Here is a 9304-nt window from a genome sequence, read left to right as displayed (position 1 = left end):
TATATAAATATATCTCTTTCTGTCCCTCCATACCTCTCTCTCTATATATATATATATATATTTCTTTCTGTCCCGCTATACCTCTCTCTCGCCCTCTCTCTCTGTATATATATATATATATATATATATATCTACCTCTTTGTCCCTCTATAACTCTCACTTAAGTTCCCCCCAGCCCTCGACCCCCGCTCTCTATTCCCATCTCTCTGCATCCCTCTGGCTTCTCTCCCGCTTTCTCCATCCTGTCCATCTCTCCGTCCGCTGCCCCTCTCCCAGACCGTGTCCAGTGTCTTACCACAGAGAGCCTTATATACACTGGGAGAAGAAGAGAAGATTGAACCACTGAGCAGAGCTTCCTGTTATTGATAATGAGCTTAAAAGCGCTTGAGGATATTGAGGTAGAACATTCTGGGATTCTTTTTTTTTTTTCTTTTTTTTTTTTAATAGTTTTCGTCTACGGATGGTTTCTCCAACTCTCTCTATCAAGCTCTCTCTTTCTCTCAAAGCACACACACATGCAGGCACGAACGCACGCACGCACACATGCGAACGCACACACACTATCATGTGTCAGTTCCAAAACAGAGATGTAAAGAGCAGGAACAGAGGGAGTGAGAGGGAGAGCACAGTGCAGCTCCACTGATGCAGTGTGACCCAGTTACAGACTTAAACAAGGTGGCTGAGTGTTTAGCCAGGTCCTTTTGATCCGTTTCACCCTGTGGTCACTGGAAGTTTAGAAGACTGCAATTGCAGTAGCATTTACTGTCTTACGATATAGTAGTTTCATTTTACAGTATTGTACTTCTCTCTCCCAGCTCTACCACTGAACGACAGTAGCTACTGTCTGTATCTGTGTGTTTGTGTACGATACACTACATGATCAAAAGTATCTGAGACACCTGCTCATCCAACATCTCATTCCAAAATCATGGCCATTAATATGGTGTGTGTGTCCCGCCCCCCCCCCCTTTGCTGCTATAACAGCCTCCGCTCTTCTGGGAAGGCTTTCCACTAGATGTTGGAGCATTGCTGCGGGGACTTGCTTCCATTCAGACACACAAGCATTAGTGAGGTCGGGCACTGATGTTGGGCGATTAGGTCTGACTCGCAGTCGGCGTTCCAATTCATCCCAAAGGTGTTCGGTGGGGTTGAGGTCAGGCCTCTGTGCAGGTCAGTCAAGTTCTTCCACACCGATCTCGACAAACCATTTATGTATGAATCTCACTTTGTGCACGGGGACATTGTCATGCTGAAACACAAAAGGGCCTTCCCCAAACTGTTGCCACAAATTTAGAAGCACAGAATCATCTAGAATGTCATTGTATGCTGTAGCGTTAAGGTTTCCCTTCATTGGAACTAAGGGGCCTAGTCCTAACCATGAAAAACAGCCCCAGACCATTATCCCTCCTCCACCAAACCTTACAGTTGAAACTATACATTGGGGCAGGTAGTGTAGTGTAGAGAACGTGTTTCCACTGCTCCAGAGTCCAATGGCGGGCGGCTTTACACCACTGCAGCCGACGCTTGGCATTGCTCATGGTAATCTTAGGATTGTGTGTGGCTGCACGGCCATGGAAACCAATTTCATAAAGCTCCCAACGAACAATTATTGAGCTGCCAGAGGCAGTTTGGAACTCGGTATTGAGTGTTGCAACCGAAGACAGATCATTTTTACATGCCGCACACTTCAGCACTTGACTGTCCCATTCTGAGCTTGTGTGGCCTACCACTTCCCGGCTGAGCTGTTGTTGCTCCTAGATGTTTACACTTACAGTTGACCGGGGTCACTCTTGCAGGGTAGAAATTTGACGAACTGACTTGTTGAAAAGGTGGCATCCTACAATGGTGCCACGTTGAAAGTCTCTGAGCTATTCAGTAAGGCCGTTCTACTGCCAACGTTTGTCTATGGAGATTGCATGGCGGTGTGCTCGATTTTATACACCTGTCAGCAACGGGCGTGGCTGAAATAGCCGAATCTACTAATTTGAAGGGGTGTCTACATACTATTGCATATACGTATAGTGTAGCTATGCTATCAGAGCTCTTTCACCTCTCTCTTCTTCTTAAGAGAAAGCCTTATATGAAAGGCCCTATGCAAACTTTGGCTCACTCCATATCACTGTCTCCATCTTATTTTCACTGCTAACCATCCTCCTCTCTGTTCTATCAAATCAAGCTTTATTTATGTAGCACATTTCAGACAAGGATGCAACTCTATGCGCATCACAGGAAAAAACATACATAACAAAATGAAAACAGAAATATTTACTCCGTAACAAACATCAGAGGGAAAAAAACAAAAAGAATAACCATAAAACAGAAAAGCCTATAATGCACCCCAAGGAAAAGCAGAGCAAAAAGTTGTGTTATAAGATCCCTTCTAAATATGTCCACAGTTTCACCTCCACCCCTCCCCCTTTCAGATTCTCTGGCAGTGTTTTCCAGAGGCTGACGGCATAATAACTAAAGGCTGCCTCTCCATGCCTCTTCGTACTAGGCTTTGAGATAGTTCCAGAGGAGATGAGGGACCTAAATGGGCACATACAGTGCATTCGGGAGTATTCAGACCACCTCCATTTTTCCACATTTTGTTATGTTACTGCCTTATTCTAAAATGGATTCAATAAATATGTGTCCTCATCAATCTACACACAATACCCTATAATGACGAAGCGAAAACCTTTTTTTTTATTGTGCAAATGTATTACAAAAAAAACAGAAATACCTTATTTACATAAGTATTCAGACCCTTTGCTATGAGACTCGAAATTGAGCTCAGGTGCATCCTGTTTCTATTGATCATCCTTGAGATGTTTCTACAACTTGATTGGAGTCCACCTGTGGTAAATTCAAGTGATTGGACATGATTTGGAAAGGCACACACCTGTCTATATAAGGTCCCACAGTTGACAGTGCATGTCAGAGCAAAAACCAAGCCATGAGGTCGAAGGAATTGAGACAGGATTGTGCCCTGGCACAGGTCTGGGGAAGTGTACCAAAATATTTCTGCAGCATTTAAGGTCCCCAAGAACACAGTGGCCTCCATCATTCTTAAATAGAAGAAGTTTGGAACAACCAAAAGTCTTCCTAGAGCTGGCCGCCCGGCCAAACCGAGCAATCAGGGTGAAGGAGGAGAGCCTTGGTCAAGAAGGTGACCAAGAACCCAAGAACCCAATGGTCACTCTGACAGAGCTCCAGAGTTTCTCTGTGGAGATGGGAGAACTTTCCAGAAGGACAACCATCTCTGCAGTACTCTACCAATCAGGCCCTTACAGTAGAGTGGCCAGATGGTAGCCACTCCTCAGTAAAAGGCACATCTCAGATCATGAAAAACAAGATTCTCTGGTCTGATTAAATCAAGATTGAACTCTTTAGCCTGAATGCCAAGTGTCACGTATGGAGGAAACCTGGCACCATCTCTACGGTGAAGAATGGTGGTGTCAGCATCATGCAGTGGAGATGTTTTTCAGCAGCAGGGACTGGGAGACTAGTCAGGATTGAGGGAAAGATGAATGGAGCAAAGTACAGAGAGATCCTTGATGAAAACCTGCTCCAGAGCACTCAGGACCTCACACTAGGGTGAAGGTTCACCTTCCAACAGGGCAACGACCCTAAGCACAGAGCCAAGAGAACGCAGGGGTGGCTTCGAGACAAGTTTCTGAATATCCTTGAAAGGCCCTGCCAGAGCCCAGACTTGAATCTGATTGAACATCTCTGGAGAGACCTGAAAATAGCTGTGCAGCGATGCTCCACATCCAACCTGACAGAGCTTGAGAGGATCTGCAGAGAAGAATGGGAGGTGTGCCAAGCTTGTAGCGTCATACCCAAGAAGGCTCGAGGCTGTAATCTCTGCCAAAGGTTCTTCAGCAAAGTACTGAGTTAAAGGTCTGAACACTTTAAGTAAATGGTCAGTTTAATCAATTTTAGAATAAGTCTGTACGTTAGCAAAATGTTGAAAAAGTCAAGGGGTCTGAATACTTTCCAAGTGCACCGTAACTAAAAAGCATGTCTGACATGTATTGGGGTGCACAATTGTGGATTGATATAAAAACCAATAGAATCATCTTAAAATGTATTCTAAAACAAGCAGAGAGTGAAGAGACTTTAAATCTGTGTAATGTGTGCTCTCTGTCTGGTCTTGGTCACTACTCGTGCTGCAGCATTCTGTATGTTTTGCAGTTGACTAATGGCTTTCTTGGGTAGACCAGACAGGAGAGCATTACAGTAGTCAAGCCTGCTTGTAATAAAAGCATGGTTGAGTCTCTCTGTATCAGCCTGAGGGAGAATGTTCCTCAGGTGGTAAAAAGCTATTTTGGTCACATTCCTATTGTGTGATTCGAAATTGAGTTTGGAATCTAAACTGACGCCTAGGTTTTTTACCTGGTATTTTTTACCTGGCGTTGGCTAATGGAGATCCTAATAAATCAATGTGTGACCAGATTCTCTCTCTGTGCTTTGGCTTCAATAATAAGTACCTCAGTCTTGTCTTGATTCAGCTGGAGGAAGTAGTGATTCATCCAAGTATTTAAATCACCAATACAGTCTAATAATTTATCTGTCGAGCTAAAGTCCGCTTGTGACACAGAAATATTCATTTGTGTATCATCTGCGCAGCACTGAAAATCAATTCTGTGCTTTCTGATAATGCCATCAAGGGGTAAAATATACCCAGATTTGAACCGAGTGGAACGCCACATGTGATATCTATTTTCTCTGAGTTATGTTCACCAAGGGTGACAAAAAACTCTCGAACAGTTAAATAGGTCTTAAACCAATTTAGAACTGGACACGAGAGGCCAACCCACAACCAGTGTGTCTAAAACAGTGTTTCCTAAACTTGCCCTAGCACTACACAGCTGATTCAAATAATCAACTAATCATCAAACTTTGATTTGAATCAGCTGTGTTAGGGCAAAAACCCATAAGTGCACCCCTTGGAGTCCCGAGGATCGAGTTTGAGAAACGTTGGTCTAGAAGGACGTCATGGTCAACAGTGTTGAATGCAGCAGTTACATTCAAGAGTACAAGGACAGAGAGCTGTTTGGCATCTGTGTTTTGGCTCTAAGACAATTTGCCACTTTATAAGTAAGGCTGTCTCTGTGCTGTGGTGGGCACGAAAACCAGATTGAAATTTTAGCTGTTTAAAAAAAGATTTCTCCAGAATTTTACTGCCAATTGGCCGAAAATTGCTAAGAGCTGAAGAATCGAAATAACTTTTTTTCAGAAGGGGTTTTACCATAGCAGTTTTTAGTGCCGTGGGAAAAGTGCCTGTGAACATGGAGTGATTAACAATAGTTTGCTTGACTCATACTGAGCCTAATATTTGTTATATTTGTCACACTGCTTTGCTTTATCTTGGCCAGGTCGCAGTTGTAAATGAGAACCTGTTCTCAAATGGCCTCCCTGGTTAAATAAAGGTGAAATAAAAAAATGTGTAATGATAAATCCTATCTCTGAAATGTGCCGCAAACTCATCACATTTAGATGTGGAGTAAAGTTCCCATAGGTTTGCCGGGGTAAGATTTATCAGGACATCAATGGTCGAAAAGAGCACTCTTGAATTATTCCGATTATTCGTGACCAAGTTAGAAAAATTTGTCCGTCCGGAATTTCGAATTGCCTTGTTGTGTATGCCAAGTTGCTGTCTCAGAATATCATAATAGACCTGCAACTTTCTCCTCTTCCGCTCAAACCTTCTGCAATTTCTCCTTAATTGATTCATTTCCTCACTCATCGAAGGGGCTATCCGTTTGGATGTGGCTTTTTTTTTTAACCCTATGGAGCCAGAGCCTTGAGCCTGACTCCTGCCTGACACAGACCGACTGCTCTGTAGATAGACTGTAGAGACTAGATTAGTTTAGAGAGAGAGAGAGAGAGAGCGAGAGAGAGAGAGAGAGAGAGAGAAGGGTGAAAGAGATAAAGAGGAGAGTGTTTTATGGCTTTGTTGGGTGTGAATAGCAGCTGCACCGGCTGGCTGTCTGGCTTTACACCGCTGCAGCACAGCAGCCAAAGGCATTCATAGCTTTTAGACTACAGACAACGCTGCTCTTTTATCTGGGAGGCAGCAGGTATATAGTGAACATTTCGCAGTAGCAACATTTTACAAGTGATTTGATGGAGGATATAATGTGAAAGTATTTCAGTGTTTAATTGAAGATATTAAGCAATTGGTTTCACCTTTTGTAGGAGGCTACTGTATAAGGTCATCCACAGAGCTAGCCCCAGCCCTATTTCCAACACTTGCCCTTACTCTCTGCCTCCACCCTCCACCCGGCATTTTTCCTAATTTATTGCCTTACAACCTGGAATTAAAATAGATTTTGGGGGGTTTGTATCATTTGACTTACACAACATGCCTACCACTTTGAAGATGCTAAATATTTTTTATGAAACAAACAAGAAATAAGACAAATAAACTGAACTTGACAAATACACTTGGCACATTTAGCCACTGGGAATTTTGCCCATTCTTCAAGGCAAAACTGCTCCAGCTCCTTCAAGTTGGATGGGTTTTGCTGGTGTCCAGCAATCTTTAAGTCATACCACAGATTCACAATTGGATTGAAGTCTGGGCTTTGACTAGGCCATTCCAGGACATTTAAATGTTTCCCCGTAAACCACTTGTGTGTTTCTTTAGCAGTATGCTTGGGATCATTGTCCTGCAGGAAGGTGAACCTCCGTCCCTGTCTCAAATCTCTGGAAGAGTGAAACAGGTTTCCCTCAAGAATTTCCCTTTATTTAGCGCCACCCATCATTCCAATTCTGACCAGTTTCCCAGTACCTGCAGATGAAAAACATCCCCAAAGCATGATGCTGCTGCCACCACCATGCTTCACTGTTGGGATGGTGTTCTTGGGTGATGAGAGGTGTTGAGTTTGTGCCAGACATAGCATTTTCCTTGATGGCCAAAAAGCTCAATTTTAGTCTCATCTGACCAGAGTACCTTCTTCTATATGTTTGGGGAGTCTCCCACATGCCTTTTGGCTAATGCCTAACGTGTTTGCTTATTTTCTTTCTTTAAGCAATGGCTTTTTTCTGGCCACTCTTCCGTGAAGCCCAGCTCTGTGGAGTGTACAGATCGAAGTGGTCCTATGGGCAGGTACTCCAATCTCCGCTGTGGAGATTTGCAGCTCCTTCAGGGTTATCTTTGGTCTCTTTGTTGCCTCTCTGATTATTGCCCTCCTTGCACGGTCCGTGAGTTTTTGTGGGCGGCCCTCTCTTGGTAGGTTTGTTGTGGTGCAATATTCTTTCTATTTTTTTATAATGGATTTAATGGTGTTCCATGGGAAGTTTCTGTTATTTTTTTATAACCCAACCCTGATCTGTACTTCTCCACAACTTTGTCCCTGACCTGTTTGGAGAGCTCCTTGGTCTTCATGGTGCCGCTTGCCTGGTGGTGTTGCAGACTGGTGTATATATTCTGAGATCATGTGACACTTAGATTGCACACAGGTGGACTTTATTTAACCAATGATGTGACTTGTGAAGGTAATTGGTTGGTTGCACCAGATGTTATTTAGGGGCTTCATAGCAAAGGGGGTGAATACAGCACTTTTCAGTTTTTAATTTTTTTTAATTTTTGGAAAAAGTAAATTTTTCATTTCACTTCACCAACTTGGAATATTTTGTGTATGTCCATTTCATGAAATCTAAATAAAACTCCATTTAAATTACAGGTTGTAATGCAACAAAATAGGAAAAACACGAAGGGGGATGAATACTTTTGCAAGGCATAATACTGGCCAAAGTCCTTGCCTATAGGCAGTGGCAGCAGTGGCTTCCTGGGAGGTGTCTTTCCTCAGATGGGGCCTACAGGACAAAGAGTACACACACACACACACACAATGGCGGCACAGTGGGGCAGATCCAGGCTGCACCACATACACACACTCATACACACCCCTCCCACTGCATGCAGAGAGAAGGAGAAGGGGGGGTTACAGTCAATCCCGCTGTGAGTGAGAGCAAGGGAGCAAGAGAGAGAGAGAGAAAAGGCTGCAAGATCCCCTGCTCTGAGCATTGTGTACGGGCACGCTTACACGAAGTCTCAAACATGCAGAGATTGAGAGAGGAGAGGCTGTGTCCCACTTCAGAGAGGGCACAGGAAATAGGACAGCCTCTGTACCAATAGAGAGAGAGAGAAGGGAGAAGAAGAAAAAAGGAAAACCAGAGAGAGAGAAGGAAGAGCGAGTGAGAGCATTGTAGCACTGATTCTCCGCCCCTCACCTCAGAGTAGGCAGCAGCAAGAAAGAGAGGGAGAGAAAGGGAGAAGGAGGAAGAGAGCCACAAGAAAAACAGAGAGAAGGAGCAAGTACTCTGCTGTGGGAAAGGGAGTGCTTTGAGAAAGCTCTGCTCGACACTCCTCCGGTCCTCCCTCTTTTAATTTGCTCCGGCACAAGCTCCGGCTCTTCCTCTCTCTCTCTCTCCGTCCATCTGCCAAGCGTTGTTCGATTGTTCCGGGGAATTCTGACCATGCCTGGTGAGTGTCCTGTGTTCTGCTGCTTATCACACGTCACTCACACTGCGTTGTGTGCGTTCAGGCTTTCAATGGTGTGTTTGTACGAGTGCGTATGGAAACAAATTAGGGACAGTGAAGGAGAAGGGGTTTTATTGAGATGCCGGGGTTTGTTGCAGCGTTCGTCCTGTTATTTTGCGGTGCTCTGTCCTCTCTCTCAAATGTATTCATTTCAATGAGCTTTATGGGCATGACAAGATATTAAATTATTTGACAAATAAAACATCTAGGAACATAATTAAATGAGGAATTGAGGACATTAAAATATCCTATCTCTGTTATAGGATTAGGTGTCACTGTAAAAACAGTGTAGTGTAGTGCACAATTGTATTCAACATGCACTCTTGCTATGGAATGACATACTAATCTACTGCACTGTATATTAGTCGCAACGAACTAACACCTTCCCACTGTCTGATAAGGACCTGAGCTCTTGGGGTTTGAATGAGAACCAGTGTCAGTGCTGCTCTACCACAGAAATGGTGAGAGAGAGAGAGAGAGAGAGAGAGAGAGAGAGAGATCAGCCTCTCCAGCCCCGCTAACAGAAATCGGATGACTGGCCACCACTCCCGCTGCCTGCTAGGTGGTCAGTGGCTGATTTGGGTTGCCGTTCTGAAACCATAGGCAGTATGAAGTCTATATCGTTGTCATGATGCCCCTTTGACCCTTAGCAAGGGAACAGAGAGAGCGGTACATATACCGCTGGAGACGAGAGTGACCGCTAATTTCATTTACAGAGACACTGCCTCTTTCATTCAGGAGAGGAGAGGAGGAGATGACGGGAAATGC

At 44.1% G+C, this 9304-nt stretch overlaps 1 protein-coding gene across 4 annotated transcripts in view; it reads left to right on the top strand.

Annotated features, from left to right (window-relative positions):
• Positions 1-9304, top strand: part of LOC112230876 (disabled homolog 2-interacting protein) — a 321602-nt gene that overhangs the window by 228289 nt on the left and 84009 nt on the right. Inside the window, exon 1 of one of the 4 annotated variants that reach the window (XM_042311573.1) lies at positions 7728-8479. The exons of the other annotated variants lie outside the window; for them this stretch is intronic. The gene's annotated coding sequence lies outside the window, so the exon portion shown is untranslated. Of the gene's footprint in view, positions 1-7727; positions 8480-9304 lie in introns of those variants that run through there. 4 annotated transcript variants of the gene reach the window in all.

This window comes from Oncorhynchus tshawytscha, linkage group LG33, assembly GCF_018296145.1.
Source record: "Oncorhynchus tshawytscha isolate Ot180627B linkage group LG33, Otsh_v2.0, whole genome shotgun sequence".
NCBI classification, from domain to species: Eukaryota; Metazoa; Chordata; class Actinopteri; order Salmoniformes; family Salmonidae; genus Oncorhynchus; species Oncorhynchus tshawytscha.
Note: the sequence above shows the minus strand (reverse complement) of the source record. Positions and strands in the feature narration are given on the sequence as shown.